Raw genomic sequence first — 14,015 nt, 5'->3', positions numbered from 1 at the left:
TAGTTTCCCAGGGGGTTTTGTTGACTAACTCCCTGAAGATCTGGTACTTGGCTCTCCTAAAATTTAGCATACTGATTTTAGTCTTTGCCTGTCCCATACCCCTCAGACAAAGACTTTCAATCCAGCATTACAGACAATGAGATATTCTTAAATTTTAAATCAGAGATGATATGCTGTATTTGCTTCAAGCAGTAATAACAAAATATCTTTTTTTCATTTAATGGACTGACAAAGAATTAATGCTCTCTGAAGTGGAAATAACTAGGTAAAGTAGAAGAAATGCAAATCCAGTTATCATTAAAGACAGTGTTGATAACGTGACTGTTTTAATTCAGAATTTTTTCTTGAATAATGATAATAGACATAATAGACATAATGTAATAGACATTGCTTTATTATACTACACCCTCTACTGCTATTATATTTTCTATTTTATCAGTTGATAAGACTTGTTTGGAATAATCTAAATACGGGAAAACTTTGCCTTCATTGATTACTGTTTGTGTTACCATTGGCTTTTAAACTCAGCTCAAACAAAATATATTAACATAAGAACCAAGGTAGAGGCAATAATAAGTTCAGTAAATTTAGATTTTTAAGTGTATTTATGCTTCTGAAGATAGCTAGTACGTCACTACAAACAGTATGGTTACAGAACTTTGACCAAACTCACTAAGTACTTTCCAGTTCCAGATTTTCCTCCAGAAGTGCCAGCTGCAGTGGTTTGACATTGGCTGGCATCCAGACACCTGCTCATTTTTTCTCCCTCCTCAAAAGAATCTGAGGATAAAATACGATGAAAAAACTCTTGGGTGAAGATTACAGGAAGATCACATACCAGTTAATGTTTCCATTTTGGGAAAAATATAATTTAATTTATTACCTATTAAAAATGGAGTAGGAAGGTGAGAAAAAGACAAAAATGTAAATCTCATTCCTCAGGTTCAGGTTCACTGCTTTTTTCTCAGCTCATCTACCTACGTCCAGAACAGCACAGGAATGTAAGTATTAGGGTCTGCATATGTACAAACATAAATATTTAACTGGGTCACTTCTAACCTACTTACTCTCCTACAGGGGTACTATATTTTTGTACTTTCTATTGTTTCTGATTAAAATTCTTAATATTTTATAATTTTTGTGTGCTTTCTTTTCTTTAGTGATATTTTCTTTCAACACAAGGTTAGACTGTCCTAAACATCAAGATAAAGATGTCCTAAGTCTACGGGCCTGTGAAAATTTTAGAAATTCCTATGAACTCAGTGGCTGATGAAAAATTTGGTGCCCGACTTTCTTGACAATGATTAACAAGAACAGAAGATGGCTTGGCATAAATCCATTTTCTGACAAAAACTGCCATGAGAATACAAAATAGCACAATATTAATTCATTCTCATGAAAATGATGGTAATGAAAATGAGAAATGGCATCAGTTAAATCCATTTTCATTACTCTGTTATGAGTGCAATCTTGTAGCTCTCAGATAGTGTGCTGAGTGAAAAGATATATGTTTTAACCACATTTTTAATGTCTTTGATGCACATCTCCTGGTCATTCTATACTATTTCATTCTATACTTTACACTATTATTTTAAAAAGATTTCAGATCATTTCCAGGTAGCTAAATCCATCAGCATATATATTAATTGGCATTGCTAAACACATAGAAACAAAGCTGTGGGACTGTGGAGAAATTGCAATGCTTGACCTGATTAGTGAAAATGAGGACACCCTTCCCCCATGTTTGGCCATGAAACTTACATAAAAAAAAATAGAATAGTATAAAACTGTAAGTATTGATATTAAAATAACTTTCCCCGAAATATATATATATATATATATATATTCTGCTGAAACGAAATGAAATGTCTGTGGGTTTTTTTTGGATTCCAAGTGGCTTAAGATATTCAAATTTTTAACATGGGAATTTATCTTGCATTTAAAAGAAACTTTATACATATTACAGGATGATTTTCTCAAAAAAAAAAAAAAAAAAAAAAAAAAAAAAGCCTTCCAACTTTATTTAAAAAGAATTATTTTTGTGTTTTTTCTAAGTAATGAAAATATCTTTGAATTGCAAAATGTATGATTAATTAAAAAGAAATTTAATTTAAAGTCTCACCTTGCTTCATACACCTTATGCCACAGCCTTAAATCTGCCCCTTGTCCTGATAGCCTAATTAAATTCAAAACTGACCCAAGATCTTCAAAACAGAGTCACCATTACTGTTCTTTTACTGCCCATTAGCTTTGAAGCTTTAAAATAATAAATAAATAAATAAATAAATAAATAAGAAGATTCATAGTTATATTAAGCAATACCTCAGCTCAGTGATTTGTATCATCCAAGCAATTAGCTATTTTTAAAAGAAGGTTCCTTCATCTACACTTTATCTACATCTACACTTGCAATCCAGTTTACAGAGTCAGTTACAATCACTATAGCACACAAGACTAAAGTTCTATGTAAATTATATAAAGCTCATTTCAAACTGTTATTCTAAAAGGTTATTGAAACATTAGCTAAGTTGGCTTTTGTCTCTCTTTTCATTCCCGAGCAGTATTTGTGCCATGCCAATCTATCTAATAATTTAATGATATCATGGTGCTGCTTCATAGGATCAAGCTGATACCGTCCTGCTAATGAACAAAATGGTCTCTCTAGACAGTGACATCAGACGCTGTCTTTAAGGTGATCCACGGTCTTATAAAGTATTGGTGTTATAAAATTACATATATAGTTCCTCAGAAATCATATCTAGGGCAGTTTTGAAGAGAGCTGTTCCAGTGTAGACAGCAGGGAACCCAGCACTCAATATCATATTAGTTTAAATAGAATAACTTGAACTGAGCAGAAGCTGAATAGTCTATACCACCTAAAAATCGGTCTTGAACACTCAGATTCTCTGACTGAACTTCTCTGTGTAGGTTCAATGATTTTTCTAAGGACAGATGTTACGTGTGGTTGTAGTGCCCTTCACAAGGATGCTGTGTCAACTACCATTTTTCTGTTCTCCCTCTGCTTTTTAACACTCAGCTGGTAGCCAGGAGACACAGAGCTCCTAGCTAAAGAATTCACCAAGAAACACACAAACTTGATGATATGATTAGAAGTGCAAATTAAAAATACCTAGACATGCTACTAATGGACTGAGGTTTGATACCTTGAAAGGCAAATAAGGTAAGTCATTCATACAGAATTTAAAACATGAAGAAACCCTAGAAATGGGAACAACTCTAATTTGGGAGCACAAACTCAATCTTAATGAGGGAAATATTATTCTGTATAAAATATGAAAGACAAGATTCTGTATGTCACTGTAATAGAATTACAAAGTACACTGTTTAGCTCACAGTGATGTTTCTTAGTAGATAATCCCTAATAATGCATATATCAGACATTTCTTTTGTTTCATTTGGGGAATAAGTCTCTGTGTATGTGTCTGTTTGTGCTTAATGCTTTCCAATGTAATGTGTTATCTGCATTGGTTTTTTGTACTTTGATTGTCAAAATATTCTTACATCATTTTTTTTCTATTAGGATGATAAAAACTGCTAGTTTTGTGTCTGACTATGAAGCAGAAAGAATAAGCTTTTTTCGCAGTAGAACAGGGGAGTAGATACAACATGCATAACACTAGTGATATGCAGAAAAGTGAAGGAAGTGTGTTTACATTTGGCCATTTTGGTAGATCTGCAGATTTCCTGAAGGTGTTAAATACATCTATTGTATTCCATTCTACTCTGTTCTGTTCAACTGGGATTTGTGTCTGTTTAAAAACTTTGAAAAAGTTTGTTTCAATCGAATTGGTAGGCTACTGTTGTCCAGTTCCACTTGTGATGAGTTTCAGAGATTGCTAGTTCTGTTCTGTCCTTTTCTTTTTTTTCTTTACTGAACCACACAATTGCTTTATCCATATCTGCAGTAGTACTGGAAACAAAACAGACCTTCTGATGACAAAAAGCAGCATTGTTTTGTGACTTATAATGCAATACAGTGTCTAAAATACTACAGAAATGCTTTTTATGTGTATATGTAATGATTATCATCCCTCTGATGGCCTGGATCTAAAAAGCTAGCTTACATATTCGGCTAACTACTACAGTGCTTAAGGGTGAGAATCTGATATATCCTCTTTGAAGAGGTCTTGTAAAAAGATGTGCACAACAACAAAAAGCAGATTTCAGAAAAATAATTAGCCATAAAATGAAGACTACACCAAGTGGCATGATGCAGGAGTGGCATTAACAGCTCTTTGGTACATGGGAATGGATAGCAATTGACATATTTTATCAGCTTTTATATCAGCATGAGATGCCATTAATATCATACCATATAAATATGCAATAAAAACATTAGAGTAAAAATGGCTTTCTTTTAAGAATAAAATCGAATAAAATACAAGTATGCAGTTTGGTGTCCTGCCTTGATTACAGGATCTGTTTGTGTCTTTGCTTTTAATAACATGCATTTTGTGTGCAATAGTTGTATCACACTGTGTCTGACTTAATGTGTGAGGCACTTCAATATGGCATGATTGTTTTCTTTCTTCAGGCACCCCTACAGCTGTGGACCAGCACTTGGTCAAACTCATTTGTTCTTGGCAGGAAGCTAAGAACATTAACCCTTCCAAGTGAGCATTATGACTTTAGGGGGTAGTGGTGGGAAACAGCCAAAAGTGTTATCTCAGCCCCTTCAAAAGTGTACACTTTGGTCTGCTAATCAGTCACAACTTCTGCTCCTCAAAAGCATTAGATTAATGCCAACGTTAAAATCTTCAAAAAATGCTGTTGAGCTTACAGCAGTTTGGTGGTCTGTTAGACTGCACTTCTCCAGTCAATTACCTACTGATTCTCACAGCTATGACTGTAACAAGAAAGAAATTGCAGAACATGAGCTTTTCCTTGTGACAAAAGTTATTGCAAGGATTTGACAGGATACAGAATTAAACTCATTTTCTTACTAATCTTGAAATTATCATCCACTGTCCTCTTCAAATGCCATGATGGAGGCGGTAGCTTGGACATTGTCAGTCACAAAAACAGAAAGCTCTGTGTGCTCATTCTGACACAATGAATCATCATGCAGACTGTATTGTAAGTGATAAAGGCTGCTACTTATGCAAATTAATTATCAGGCAAGAAATCAAGTCTTTTAATTTAGCTGAACAAGACAGGGAGTAGGGATGAAAAGCAGAGCTTGGCCAAATTGACATGTTTGGCAGAATTCCTCGTTTTCTCATGTTGAGATGAAAATGATTTGTGTAATAGCATCAAAAGTGTACACGCTCAGGCCATCCTGCCAGCCCCATTTAAAAAAATGTTTTGCTTTTCCAAGTATGTTCCTGTTTTTCACCCTCTTATCTGATATGTTGTTGAGGCTACTACCTTTAGCATTCAAAAAAGTAAGGCTGAAAATCATTTTTGTTTCTTTTACTTAGATGTCCTTGCAATAAGAATAATAAAATTTTTTCCTCAAAATCAAAAGAATAAGGATGTACTAAACAATTCAACTGGCTAATATAATCTGAATAACATACCACAGTCTTTTGTCATCCTGGAAGATAAAAGTTCTGCAATTTAGAAATTAACTGGCATATCAAATGCCCTTTATGTTGTAGTCACAGGCTTTTAGGCACTGTAATATTCATCAGAAAGCATTAATGTTAACTAGTTCAGTCATTACTGTACTGACTATTTCAGATTCATTAACACTATGGGCTAAATTTGCAAAACTTGCTGGCTGTGTTTCACAACTGAGTTAGCTTCACATTGACTTGAAATAAAGTAATTCAAATGTAGAGCTGAACAAGAGCATGACAAAGTATTACAGTATTTACACGATAATTCAAATTTTGTTTCAAAAACTGAACTTGAAAATCCTTCCTTGTCTTGTTCAGACAAAATACATATGCTAGACTAAGAAAAGAGATTCATTCTCCATTGCATTGTAACTTTTGTGTAAGCAACATGCAGGTTCATTTTTACAATAGCAGCTGTTTTTTAAGTACAATTCATAATACTTTACATAAAATAACATGAAAATATATTAAAGATAGTGAAATGTTATGCTACATGCAGTTTTATAAGAGAAGATAACATTTTGTCATGGTTTTGTAATTTTTGCTATTGGTATTCCACATCATAACATCATGTGGAGCACAGAGAAGAACTACATGTCCCAGATGACCTCACGGTTGGAGAGGGAAGCACGCCACGGAAATGATGCTGGCTCTTAATCTCTCGCTGCCTGGCAGTAGGTGTGGGTGTGCTTCCAAGCTGTGGCACCTTCAGTTTCAAAGTAGGCTTCTCAGTCTTCAGAAACCTCTCTCTGTCTCTTATTTTACTTGATTTATTAGCCTCAATTTCAATTAGATTATAATTAGTAAAATAAGTTTTCCTCCTTGGATCATTGTCGCTTCTCTGTTTGCTTCCTTGCGCCCAGCTCCCATCTCCCTACTCCTTTCCCTTTTCCCTTTTCCCATCTGTCTGGGGCCAGGGGGCCCACGGGCCTACTGCTCATTTGTCACAACATAGATTGATCTAGATAACTCTGTGACCTTTTTTTTTAGAACACACTCAGGTGTTTTTTTTTTGTTGTTTTCTATACAACTATTAATATAAATCAAAAGAAGCATGATAAACAGATACATTTGATGGTTTCATTCCATAAGCACTGTTCATATTTTAGGCAAAAAGATAATAATCTTGTCTGTTTTAAAACAAGAGAACAGTTTGAGGCTCTGCTCATGGTCACAGAGTCCTAGTACTGTTCTCCTTTCTGTTTTAAATCACCATTTAATTTTCGCTAAACAGATCCAACCTGTACAGATGCAAAATGTGACAGTGAATGAAAAGAAATTATTTCCTAGGTGACAAGTTGGGAAAATATGTATGCATTGTAACAGAAAGTGATTCATCCATTTAGTTATACAATGATAAGGGCATACACTTTTTAATGATGAGATGGCCTAGAGGTGTCTTTCTTATGTTTGCTTGAGTTTAAATAACTACTCTGCTTTCAGCAATGCATCATTTATCTTCAAAAGAACAAGCAGGTACTGTAAGACAGCAGGGACAGAAAAGAAATTCTGATTAATAACACTGCATGTGAACTCCTGTTGTATGATTAGCAAATATCATGAAAATGTCCAATTAGCTTTTTACCTAAAGTGAACATAAGGCAGCTCTGCTCACTACAAAGTTTAAGGTAATGAGGCAAGTGGTTCCTTCAATGAAGAGTTGCTTTTGCAGTTTAATATGATGCTCAAAGAAAGTGAATAATAATCTGAGAGTTTAATAAATACAGAAGGCATTACAGCAGGTAAAGCTGACATTATACAGTGGTGAGAGATGTGGCTTTTAGAAGAAATATTTATTTATTTATTTATTTTTTCCTGAGAATTTGCAGACATGCAAGAACCTACATTTCTTATAACCTTTCCCAAAGAATTCTGCATTTCACAGAATACAAGAGAATAATGACCTATGAGACACCAAATGAGGGTGTTTGCAAAAATACAAGCACTATATCTAGTCTTCCTAGTTTAAGTTCCTCTTTTTCTTATAATTGTATTAAATCTTTGTCTTGATGGACAAAGCTGCAATGAATACAAGGTGACTGATTTACTATACAAGGGAAAATATGTCCAAATTCTACTGCTTGGAGCTGTCGTCTAGTCACAACCTCACAGGATGAACAGGTGCAGGAACAGGGGAAAAATAGGAACAACTAGCAGTGTCCAGAAAATCTCCATGCAGCTCTGAAAATGTTACACATTAAAAAAATAAAAAAAAGGAAAATTGCTTCTATTTTATTAGTCATTCTCTCTCACTGTTAAAATTGCTTTGGTTTGAGTTTCCATCTTCTTCCTTTAATTTCTGTATATTAGCTCATGCTATGTTGTGCTTATACTATTTGAAAAAAAATCAATAATATAAGTGTATTAAGATGATTTAAGATAAACTTTCATTCTCACATTGAAAATATTCACATTCTTGAATTCTATCACAGGCACCCCAATGATTTTTGTGATTTTCATTATGTCCTTCTCCAGTTTTCAGCATAAATTACCACCAGTCTCACCATAAAGATGTGTAGGAGCACAATCAGTCCTCTAGTCTGTTTTCGTTATTTAACTGTTAAGTTGTATAGTTGCTTTTATTTAAGTTCAGCATTGGAAAGGATTTTTGGAATAATTTTTGCTTTCAAAACAGCATTTTGAAATATCCCATTTTTTGATATTTTGATGTTTTACAAAAACTACAGAACCTTCCAAGTAAAGTTGCAAAAAATTATCAGTAAATATATAATATTTTCATAGTGGCGGCAATGGTTTCATATTTATATAACTGTTCAGTGTTAATATGACAAGATGATTTTGTACTTCACAGACACAAGAATCAACACCAATTTCACTGACAGTTTGCAAAAATAAAATTGCTAAGAGTTTTATGCACCTCATAAACATTGCATTAATGAATATTTATGATTCCTTGTCAAGATAGAACATATAGATAGAACTAGAGGAACATTATAGTTTTATTTCAGTAGCTCTACATAAGTGTAGAAGAATATAGTTTACTAACCATTTATTTAGTTTTCTTCATTGTAAAGATACAAAAAAATATTTTTCCCCAGGACAAAACTGAAATTGTGCTTGTCTTGACACTGAATATATCTTTCTGATATCAATTTTGCAGCATTCAGGAAGTAAAATAACCTTTTAGCTTAAGTAGTTTGGGTATTTTTTGTATGTTCTGAACCCCTGTAAAAGTCCTCAGATACCAGGGCTTCAGTTATTCCCACTATCTCATTGAAGCTATCATGAAATGTATAAAATATATAAAAGTAGCTTTAAAACTTTGAAGAAGGAGACTCCCATGGAAATCCATGACTATCTTTTGACTATTAAAGTATGAAAACAGCTCCACAAACTCACTAACTATCCTGGAAGAAATTAAAATCTTTCCTTTACTTTGCCACTTAAAAATATTTCAGGCACCTTGAATTCCCTTTTCCCATGAAGGGTTAGCTGTGTAACTAATTTCTCACCTCTTTCTCTTCCCCCCCCCCTCCCCCCCATTTAGCAGTACTTTGCACTCCCAATCAAGAAGAGACAAATGCAAGAAGTATCTACTCAGGCTGTGAAGAAATCAACATTCAATACTACAGATATTTTAAGATAAACAATGTTTCTGAGCATCTAACAAAATAAAATAAAATAAAATAAAATAAAATAAAATAAAATAAAATAAAATAAAATAAAATAAAATAAAATAAAATAAAATAAAATAAAATAATAATTAAAAAGAAGGGGGACTTACACTGCAACATCTTGTCGGTATGCTATGATATTTTACAGTCTATATCAATGAATACTATTTAAAGAAAAAATAAAAAAGAATCTTTGTGCCTTTTGATTTAATAAATAATTATTATGATTTATAATTGCTGTAATAATAGGGCTCATCCAGAATGTCAATGCTCAAGATGTATTTATAGCTAATAACAGCTTCTTCATTATGTACCTTGGAAATCTTTATTAACTTTAAATACCTTTCACACATTAGTATGAAATTCACATTAAATGCATTTTGAGATCAAGGTGACTTTCAATATAACTCTTGTCTGAGACATGCTTTGTAATATACACTTGATGATCAGCACACTGACAGATCATGATCCAATTTTACATTCCATTTACACAGACAGTTCTTCAGCAGATTTTACATTGCTCATCAGTGCATTTGACTTGTTAACTTCATAAAAAGTGCAAAATTTTGCAAATCAGTATGGAAAATGATGTTATTTTTTTTGTTTCACTTCATCATACATCTTTTCCAGATAAATGATTTTGATCGGTGGAATAAGTGACATTATTTTTCTTTTTCTTTTAACTCTATATCTTAAGAAGCCTCAGGAATATGGGAATTGGAGGTGGCTAATTTGACTGGCAGAAGAGAATGGATATTAGACTGATAGAATGTGGAGATGATAGCAGTGGTAACAAATGCATCATTTTAAACATTAAATCATCATGCTGCTGCATCTGTCACAGTCAGTTCCTGTCACCATCTTCACTGTACAATAAATCTCACTTTCCTATAAATCTTCTGTTTTCCTTAAATGCTTTAAACATGCATGAATATATATGTGTGTGTGTGTGTGTATATATATATGTATATTCACAATCTTCAAATAAGGGTGTATGGCACCAAAACAAAAATTGGCTCACCCAAGTGGTTTTGTGAAGACATATTTTCTAGCTTTACATCTATTTATTTATTTATTTATTTATTGCAAGCGATAGCATGTCTAGATAGCATGTCTATGCCAAAGTTACAGTAATTGCAGATATTTTCCATTTTCAATTCATCCTCAAATAAATTCAAAGTAGCCCCTAGCATCATACTATTTCTTATCCCCTTGTTGTAAAGTGTACTGGGTGTGCACCTCAAATGAACAAATCTTTTAGGCAAGTTTATTTAATTCCTCTTCATGTATAAATGCTGACATTTTTGTTTTACATGGCCATGAACCAAAAATACACCTATGTATAAACAAGTACTTGGCTTCAAATATGTCATATTAAAATATACTATATTTACAACATTTTTCCAGTGCTTATTTACATTCCTCTATCTAATAACACAGCCTTTTCTAGCAAAGGCCATCTAGCACTAATGTTTCTTGAAAAAGGCCCCTAGATAATTACAATATACTATGACTACTTCTGAAAAGAGATTTAGTTCGTAATTGTATGAACATCACATTTTAATTAAATTGCTTAAAGATTTTTTACTAATCACCAGAATTAATGATCAAATTACTTAACAATGAAATAAGAAATTCTAGTTAAGAGTTAAATAATGTGCACAATTACTTAAAATTTAATATTGCGCATAATGATATAGGATTCCATTGCAAAATAATCTAGAAGTCAGCACTGGGGATGCTTGACAAAAGGGCAAAAATACCGATTATGTGAAAGTTCTTGATGCTTATTACATTGTGTCTTAGTGATATGCATTCTCATTAATAAAATGTCAAAGCACTGTCTCATAAATGTATTATAAAAATGCATATTATATCAAAACACTTCTTACTTTCTTCAGAAAAGAAATGTTCAGAAGTTTAAAGGCACAATCTACTTTTAATTTATGTAACATAGTCACAATCAAAAACTGTTTTGTTCAACTTTTTTTCATATTTTTGCTCACTAACATAACCAAATTTTGTACAGTAGGTCTTTTAAAAGCATGTCAACATTACACTGCGTAACTATCCAAATAAATGGATGCTTTATCTAAGTGATCCTCTTTAAAAACATAATCAATGTTACTAATAGCAACAATTCATTAGGATCATAAATAAATAATGAGAAAGAATAGATAATTACTGAAATGAAACTCGTATCCCCCCTCATATGACAGCTGTTCATGTCATTTGAGTGAACTTTCCACAGCCCTTAGGAAAAAAAAATATTTTTAGGAAAATAAAAACCACCCTGATTTCAGAAGACAATTTCTTTGTTTTTAGTTATCAGTGAAAAGCTTTTGGACAGGATACATTCAGAAATACAAAAAATAAAAATAAAAAAATAAATCAATCTACATATCCCATTCATACACATTTTGCAATTCTCCTGTATGAAATTCATCTGAATTCTGCTTAATGTTCATAATTATCATATATTTTGAGTCCAGTATAGTTGTCCATTTTGTGAGCAAGAACTCCTAAACCACGTATGCCCTACATTACTTGTATGCAGCTTGCTGTCGTTAGCATGGAGAGAGACAGCAGTGTGAAAACAGTAGCACCAAAGCTAACTTTAAACACCTTGGGAATATGTTTTTCCTTTCAAATATGTAACTAAATGAAAATAAAGATTTTCAAGGTGTGCTGCCTTAAATAAGGACTAAAAAACCTGTAACCTCTTACACTTTACGGAGTATACTCATAAGCACATGTGTGGGCCTACATATAGCTCAGCCTTTATCTTTCTAATCTGGTGAAGAATTCAGCAGGCCACCATCTGGTGTGTGTGTACATCAACAACTAAAATACGGCTCTATAATTCAATAATCACAAACTTTAACTGCTACTTACCACTTCCTTCCAGATACGAAGAACTCAGCCTGTCAAAAAGCATAGAAGAAGAGCACAAGATTAACTGTTTTTGTTCCGATTTCAGAAGCAGTCAGTGGAGCAGGGAAGGCTGTTCTGTTGCTACAGAAACCTGACGCTGAGGATTTAATGACAGCATCAGATGGTATTGCACTGGAGATTGTCTGCTTGAGGGACTAGGCAGAAATCCTGTTGATAAGAAGAATGAGAAGCAAATGTTTTCAATTTGCTTTACTGGTACAATTCTTTCATTGCTTCAAATTTATTAATTTGATAATAGATACAAAGAGCTTACATTAATTTTAGAAACAAATACACAAGTGAAAGATAATCTGTCTGGAAGCCACCTAGGCAGATAACTAATCTTCCTTAAACATCTACTTGATGAGTAATGTTGATAAAATTAATATTGCATTTCATGTTTTTAGTTTGAGGAATATTTATTTTGCTGCTCAAAACCTTTGTCGTTTAGCTGAAAACATACAACAACAACAAAACTTTAATTCCATCTGCACAAGCTTATTATGTATTGCTAGAAAAGGTTTCAAAACTGAAAATTTTTCAATATACTCCAGTTACACAAAATCCTGGAACTAATTAAACTCAGGGATTTGTTTTTTAACAGGCCATTCATTTTGAGTTGTATTTGTGATGTGAAATTTAAAGTATTATTACAGTTAAAAGCAGTCTGCATAAAGTGTAAGACATCACCTGTCAGATCATAGGTACATACACATCTGTGGCAGCTTAAAATTTTCTCAGATAATGCCTCTTTTACACTTCAACAATCATTCAGAATTTTATTTCATTACTTAGTTGATCATTATCAGATGAATCAATACCATAACAGTGCTTTCAGAATGAAATCAAAAATATCAAATATGTCTTATGTTTGTTAGCATATCTGAGCTTAGGGATATTATTTAAATAGGGAGATCATATAGATATACTGAAACAATATCTTGTATTTATCAAGGGTCTTTACTTCCAAGGTATTTTACAAGTATTTCACATGTAGCAATCCACTGCATAATTTTGGAAAGACTGCTTACTATATTCACAAAAGTAACTCCTTTACTTCATGAACAAAGCCACTGTAACTTTATTCTCCAAAGAGATGTGAAAGAACAGCCATTTCAAAGGTCTAAACCAAACATCAAACAGGTAATTGATTTATCTGCCTTTGAAGGTTAAAGATTGATTCAGACCTACTGGCAATTAAGTCTATGCCTCCAGGACCCTTAGGTGCTTTAAACCTGACTATAACACCATCAATGAACCTCACAATTATCACAGAAAAGTATTTCTGATTATATTAATGGTAGTTCTGAGGAATAACTCTACCTCCAAAATAAACATTAAAAAAAATAGTGACAAGCTGACATAGAGAAATCGCTTGATCTGAGAACATTTGTGTTAAAAAACACTATACATTAAAATACATATGCATTAAAAAATACTAGAAGAAAGAATGACAAAAAAAAATGTTGACTGTTGATCCTTGATCAAGTTAAAACAATGAAAAAATGATGATGAACTTTTTTTATGTATGTGTTCATTTCTGATTAAGAGTTGGGAGGTTTGAATAGGGCTAGGAAGAGATAAGGAGTGGAGTTTTCTTCAATAATTGAAAAATGTGTATAGATTAATGTAAATTTGGGGTCAATATCAGTCTTCCTGGGTTAAAAACTTGGATCTCTTAAAAGAAAAAAAAAAAAAAAAAGAAAAGAAAAGAAAAAGAAAAAGAAAAAAAAGAAAAAAAAAAACTCTAGAAAAATTTTAGATTCTAAATGCTTTCAATGGATAAGTTTAAAAAAGCTTTTTAAACTATTACAGTAATGTGCATTTCACAAGTGAAATTTTAACTTTTTGAAAAATTCCCTTG

At 32.7% G+C, this 14,015-nt stretch overlaps 1 protein-coding gene across 1 annotated transcript in view; it reads right to left on the bottom strand.

The window, feature by feature from the left end:
* EYS (eyes shut homolog) overlaps positions 1 to 12,294 on the bottom strand; it is a 771,550-nt gene extending 759,256 nt beyond the window's left edge. The window contains exon 1 of the mRNA XM_015859149.2: positions 12,113 to 12,294. The gene's annotated coding sequence lies outside the window, so the exon portion shown is untranslated. The remainder of the gene's footprint in view (positions 1 to 12,112) is intronic.
* Positions 12,295 to 14,015: the final 1,721 nt, after the last annotated feature.

This window comes from Coturnix japonica, chromosome 3 (genome assembly GCF_001577835.2).
Source record: "Coturnix japonica isolate 7356 chromosome 3, Coturnix japonica 2.1, whole genome shotgun sequence".
Taxonomy (NCBI): domain Eukaryota; kingdom Metazoa; phylum Chordata; class Aves; order Galliformes; family Phasianidae; genus Coturnix; species Coturnix japonica.
Note: the sequence above shows the minus strand (reverse complement) of the source record. Positions and strands in the feature narration are given on the sequence as shown.